Genomic DNA, 7,502 nt, shown 5'->3' with positions numbered 1-7,502 from the left:
AATAATGACATTTGCAGTAACATGGATGGACCTAGAGATTACCATACTAAGTGAAGTAAATCAGAGAAAAACAAATATCATATGATATTGCTGATATGTAGAATCTAAAAAAATTATAAAAATGAATTTATTTACGAACCAGAAACAGTCACAGACATAGAAATGTATGGTTACCAAAGGGGAAGTGGGGGGGGGATAAATTAGGAGTTTGGGATTAAAATATACATACAACTAAATATAAAATAGGTAACCAACAAGGACCTACTGTATAACACAGGGAACTATACTCAGTATCTTGTAATAACCTATAATGAAAAAGAATCTAAAAAAGAATACATACATATATATATAAAACTGAATCACTTTGTTGTACACCTGAAACTAACATTGTAAATCAACTATATTTCAATAAAAATTTTTAAAAAATAAAAGAGAAATGCCATTTGATTGAGCAGCTATTGTTTTGAAGCTGAAAATCATAAATGAATCAAAGATCTTAGTCTATAAAAGTAGACTGGAGAATACATGTGCAGATGAGCGTGTACATGCACACACACATGCACAAACTAGGGGTGAGTCATAGGTGGATATTAGGATGGGGTGAATGAGTTCAATCCCTTTAAATGAAGCAGATACAAAGATGAACTTCCGCCTTCCCCTGTAGTAGAATTCTTGGTCTGGAAAACCATGGTCTACTAAGGAAAGACTGAAAACATTCATTTAGCTTCCATTCTAAGACATTAGCTAAACACACCAAGTGTTTTATGCACAGTTAGCTGCAAAACGAAACGAAAAAAACAAACAAACAAACAAAAACAAAGCAAAAGAACTATAAAACAACAAGCAGGAAAAGAGACTGTCTTCTGAATTATATACAAACATCCCCTTCTGTATATCCCAGCCTGCTGGTATTGAAAATGAAACACAGTCTAGCAATCATGGAAAGAACTTACTAAACCAAAAGAGTTCTCACTACCCATCAGTATCAAAAGTTCAAGGGCCCTCGGGCTCCTCTGACAGTTCGTTATACAGAGCAATGAACCTAGGAAGCTCGACAGGGGCAAAGGATTCCACAGAGATTCAGAAGCAACCGAAGGCAGACATGCCCTCCCAGTGCCGCAGCTCATTAAGGTGTTTCATATTCAAACAAAGTCAACAGGAAAATATCACCACTCTTCTAATGTGAAATGAAAAGAATGTGAATATTGACCATCATTAAAATAAAAAGAAGCCCAAAATAGATCTTTAGGACCAAACAGCCATTTGCAACCTGAAAAAATACACGTGGCCATGTCTTATCCTGCAAAGCACATTTAGCAAAGAGAATTCATTATTGGGAAATGTCAGTTCTTCACTTCCTCACCAGTCAAGTTGAATCTTAGCCAGGATCTACAAGTACAAATGAATTTGATGCGATTTGGTTGTTTCAAAAAGTAGCCTGGAAGAAGGAAAGAGGGTGGACGTGCAGGCTTCACCCAAGTTTGAGCTTTCCTGTTTGCTAGAAGTTGTGTGGCTTTAGGTACATCATTTAGTCTCCCGAAGTGCCTCATTTACATCACATATAAAACGGGAGTAAAAATTATTTCACTGCCTTCTCCCCTGAATATAAAAGTATGTTGTAAACTAGTAGTTTCCACAGAATTGACAATATTCTTGCTATATAAAATGTCTTAAAATAAAATCAGATTATCTGGATTTAGAGGAGGAATACATTATACCAATAAACCAAATTTCATATTTCTGTATATGTAGTTATCACAAGGCTAGGTAAATAAGTATTTCCTGAATTATCGACTAATGATCTAGTTCTCATCCTAGGGAATCACAAAAACACACTCACTCACCTACTCTAGCCCCTTTGATAACACATAAAGGATTTCTTTCCTTTTACTATCCTCTTTCAGCACTCACAGGATGCCTAACCTGATACCCTTCAGCGGTACACTTTGGGAGAAACTTTTCAGTGGAGATGCATTAAATTCAGCCAGCAGATTGAGGAGACCGCTCTGAATATGTTCTAACAACATGCCCACCCAGAATGGCTACAACTGACCCTACCAAGCTAAAGGTCTTGAATTGTTTTGATCCTTTGAAACTATGAAAGAATTTAAACTTTACTATTGATAAAATAATTTTTAAACTTATTTTATCATTATCAAGCTTCTTAAATTGATAAATGAGTAAATGAATATTTTATCTAATTCAGTATACACAGCAGGACAATATATTTCAACTCACTGTTACGTCTCTTGAAGCCATTCCCCCAACGTTTCATTGTGAAGTTCAGATATGCAGAAAAAGTTGAAAGAATAGTACGATAATCACCAGTGTACCCACCACATAGATCCAATCTTTGTTTACATGTTGATGTATTTATCATGTGTAGGTACCACATATTTTTGATAACTCATTTGAAAGCAAATTTTAGACATCATGACGTTTTACACCTAATTGATTCAGCATGTACTTTCTAAAAAAGCTATTCTTTTCCTACTAAACTGCAATTCTATTATCACCTAAGAAAACATTATTCCTAATATCACTCAATATCTATTATATATACAAATTTCATCAATCAAACCCCAAATTCCTTTCATAGCTTTTATACCTCTGTTGCATATGTAATTTTGAATAGAGCTATACATCTTATACTTTTTCTTTTTTTAAATAAGGATCCAGTCAGGGTTTATACGTTGCATTTGGTTGTTGTATTTCTTGGCTTCTTTTACTTTATTTATCCTAAAATATTTATAAAACTAGATAAAACTAGTAACAATGAAACTAATGGGTAATATTCAAAATTTCTTTGCAGCTCATTTTTGTCCCTTTAGAATATATTCCATTAAGAAAGTACAATCAGAGTTCAAGGTAACTTGGAATGATTCTTTTCTCTATATGATTATGCTACCACATTTACACATAGTTTTGTTTTTTTAATTTATTCTCAAATATGTTTTGCTTCCTCCTTTTTGAGTTCATTCGAGCCTTGAATACATAAAACATTTCCTGTTTTTCTCCCTCCTTATTTATTCATATACATTGTACTGAACCTTACTTCTTTTCCCTTAAAAATATGTCCTAGAGGTCACTCAAAATTAGTTCATGGTAATTGTTCTTATCCTTTTTTATGACTTTAAGAACTCCATTTTGTGCATAATCTATAGTTTATTCAACCAACGACTGACAATGAATTCGTTTCCAGTCTTTTGCTACTAAAAAGAATATATGTTGTATATGTTGATGCAACTGTGTTGAATTCAGCAGAGTTCAGGATTGGTTGTGGTCTTATTCACAGTTATGTCTTGGGATCTCAACTTTTACATGAAGGGGTTTATGATGTCTTGAAAGGGGTCAGTTCTCTTCATAAGATTATTTCAGTAACAGCTTAATAATAGTAATGATGATGATAATAATAATAGCTAGCATTTATGATTATGTTTTGTTGTCACTGTTGTTGGCAGTGGTGGTAGTATTGTTAGGGTCGAGTCTAGCTAAATGCTTTACAAATATATCCCTAATCCCTCTATCAGATAGGTTATATTACATCAATTTATAAATTAAAAAAAAAACCCGAAGTGCAGAAATGTTAAGTAATTTGAACAAGACTCTAGAGGAAGTTGAATGGCAAGAACAGGACAGGATTTAATTTTGGGCAGTGTCGTTTCACAGCTCTTTCTGCCTTAAGCATAGGATGTACTGCCTCTTTGTAACATTCACTTTGTTACAAAAGGATTACAAACCACTTTTTAGAATATGTATGTGCACTGAGAAGGAAAGGGTAAAACAGATGTCCCAATCTGATTTAGGAAGGCAAATTATCAAGCTCATATATATACTAGATTAAGTTTTTAAACAATCTATCTTTAGGGATTTGGATACAAAGATTGAATGGCTAATGTTCATCACACAGAGATACTTAAGAAAAAGTTAAGTTAAAAATGATGATAATAAAAGTCTACGCCAGAGAAAGAAAACCAGAGAAGACCTTTTTTTAAGAGAACTAAATAAGATAAAATATAAAGATATTTAGCAATCAAAGAAGCCTGTGGATCCAGGTAGTCTAAGATATCAGAGAAGAGTTTTGCGAGATGCTTATGATGTTCCCCAGCATCTTGCTGGGAGCTGTATTTGAGTGGAAAGATTGGGCGGGGAAGGAATTCTGCCTGCAGTTCCAGTTTCACCGCTAACTGGCTGCTTGCCTCTCAGCAAGTTATTTAAATTCTCTGCGCCTGAGATTCGTAATCTGTAAAATAATAGAATTTATGCCACAGATTCATTGAGGAATTGAATGAGTTAATTCACATGTGAAATTCTTAGAAGAGTAACTTAGTGGGTAGTAAATAATAAGTGGTTGTCGACCCCCTCTTTAGGCTGTGCCATGCGGCATGTGGGATCTTCGTTTCCAGACCAGGGATTGAACCCACGCCCCCTGCAGTGGAAGCTCGGAGCCTTGGTCGGGGGAACTAAGCTCCCGTATTAAAAAAAAAAAAAAAAAAAAAAAGGTGGTAGCTGTCATTGTTTTTGTAATACATGCAGCTTACCAGGATGCCTATTCAACATTAAACTCACTTTCATCTTTGGTTTCATGGTCCAGGCATCTATATCCTGTCAAACTCCTGCTGAGTCCTGCTAAGGAAACTAAACAGAACAATAAAGAACATTATAACAAGTACTCTCTGCTAAGGTGAGCCTGGTCTCATTACTGAACCTCAAGCATGCAGTTCCTGGGTCTTTTGTTCCCAACCAGAAAGTCCTCCTTTATTTTGCTTAGTTATAAACTATCTAGTTTGGAGATTTTGCTCAAGACTCATGACGTTTCCTATGATCCTGCTGCCCTACAATGCTTACCTTCTTGGAAACTGTTTTGTGTGGTCTAGAATTTAATAACATCCTCTGCTGTCTTTTCTCATCTTTTCTAGCTCATGCATGTCTTTCTTTCTGCCACTGTTTCATGAATGTAATATCTATTCTCTGCATCTGGACAATAAACTCTGTGAGGTCAGAAACACTTCAAACTTGTTTGTAGTCCCTAGAACAGGGGTGAAATTCACATACTTATAGGTATTTAGTAAGTGATATGTTTTTTCTAGTTTGAATAGAATCTCAAAAAGCTTGACAACCTGGTACTCAGCTCGCCTTGCCAATGTGCTTATTAGACCAAGCTCATCCCCTCTGCAGTTCAGGATGTGTGAGGTGTGAGGCTGAGAGATGTGGATGCTCCCTGAAAAACTGGTCTGGGATTTTCTGTAAAATCAACAGGGTGGTTGGTGGTGGTCCGCAGCACACTTTCTCTATGATACCACTGGGGAGAGTTTCTTAACTTCTGGGCCTGACTCTTAGTATCATTTGAGAACTAACTCACAACCCCATTCTTCTCGGGACACTGGTTCATCTTGGATCCTGAAAATGGTTTAGAGCTTCCAGACCCCAGTTCTTGAGGATTGAAACTCTTGTCCTCCAGACCTTTCCTTTTGGTTCCCTAACAATAAAAGAGAACTTCCTTACATAGGATTTTTTGTTGTGATTGCAGTTACTGTTTACAGCATAAACACTGTACAGACCACAGTGTGCTTTTTTTAAATAAGGAGAAAATAAATCAAGCTCAGATTTTATAGTGTTACTGACTAGCGTAATTTGTAACAGCCAGCTCTGCCCATATGGCCATTTGAGAGAAAAAGCGTGTGTATGTGTGTGTATGCACGCGCACGTGTGTGCACGTGTACGCATCCTCGGTTGCGGTCGGGGGGAGGTGTACCAAAACTCAGAACTCAGCACATCTAGTTAGAAAGTTCAGGTTGCAGGTTTAACTTAAGTGTACCAGGTTTCTCAAGTCTGTGCCCCAGTGCTAGCTCTGAGCAGATGTGATTCTTAAATAAAATGAAAGGCTGCAAGCCAGAAGCTTGTAACAGATTTGCCAGCTGTGAGCACACTGTTTACAGATTGAACTTGGGACCCAAACCATTATGTAGTATAATTTATGACAACTCAAGAAAATATGTTTTGACAAACAAGCGAGAGAGTGGCATGGACATATATACACTACCAAACGTAAAACAGATAGCTAGTGGGAAGCAGCCGCATAGCACAGGGAGATCAGCTCGGTGCTTTGTGACCGCCTAGAGGGGTGGGATAGGGAGGGGGGGAGGGAGGGAGACACAAGGAGGAAGAGATATGGGGACATATGTATACGTATAACTGATTCACTCTGTTATAAAGCAGAAACTAGCACACCGTTGTAAAGCAATTACACTCCAATAAAGGTGTAAAAAAAAAACATCAGCAGCCACATACAAGGTATCTCTCCTCAGCAGAGTGCAAACGTTCTGCAATGCTTTCCCCCCCTCTCCCAACCACCTCAAAGCTCAGATTTGGTCAGAGTAGACAATGGTTTTCTTTACTAGAAACAAGCAGGGACTAAGAAAAATAGGAGATAGATAGATAGATAGATAGATAGATAGATAGATAGATAGATAGATATGGATACAGTGTATCTTTAGTTATATATTATACATAATCGTTTATAAGAATAATTAGATGTGTGTGTGTGTGTGTGTGTGTGTGTGTATATATATATATATATATATTACTTCAGTCTTCATGGGCACCACAGCCTCATTTTAAATGGTGCCAGGGAGAATACTAAGGATTAAACCCTTGTTGATTACTTTTTATTGTCCTTGGTTGTGAATCATTTGCCAGTTTGAATAAGCAGAACATATTTAAGCAGCTGATCTGTATACCTCACCAAGTGCTTTTAAAAAGAAACAGTAAGCTCTTCTTGCAATAATCTTGAACTTAGGGGTGAGTCTATATATAGTAAAACTGAAAACAGATCCTTGAGCAATGATATGAAAGATTCTGATAGTTTTCATCAATTATTTGGGTAGCTCATGTACTGGTAGACAATTATTTGGTATATTAAAACTGGTCCTTGGAGTAAAGATGTTGTTTTAGGAAACAACACAATTTTATTTCTTACATACTATGATATTGCTACTAAGTGAAGCACTAGAAATACAAAGATTTATGAGCCGCTGCCTTCCTGTAAGTAGCTCAGAGTCTATAAATAAAGTCCTCCATTCCATATTCTATATATGCCCATGAATAAATGTTTAGAGAAGTCACAGATACATTTAATTTAAAGACAGTCTAGTAACGGTTTTAATTGTTCAGGGCCATGGATTAAAGACCAGAGGGAAAATTTATTGCTGTACATAAAATTAAAGACAATTATTTTCTACACAGAGGTAAAAACATCTTGAGAGGATAGGAAAAATGTTTATTGCTGTCTTCATTATATCAGTAATTTGAGTGTGTCATTAAATAAATGAAGTGCTGGCTATATTTAAGTAGTGACTTAGAACCACCAGTTATGTTTGGATAGGATCGATTTCTTCCATGTTGCCTGGATACATTTAGTACAATTAAAATCCAAAATATGTTTCCCCAAAACATTTTAATTCATAATTTCTCACTCTCTTTTCTCTGTAGTAGAAGTCCTG

This window comes from Lagenorhynchus albirostris, chromosome 14 (assembly GCF_949774975.1).
Source record: "Lagenorhynchus albirostris chromosome 14, mLagAlb1.1, whole genome shotgun sequence".
In the NCBI taxonomy this organism is placed as follows: Eukaryota; Metazoa; Chordata; class Mammalia; order Artiodactyla; family Delphinidae; genus Lagenorhynchus; species Lagenorhynchus albirostris.
Note: the sequence above shows the minus strand (reverse complement) of the source record.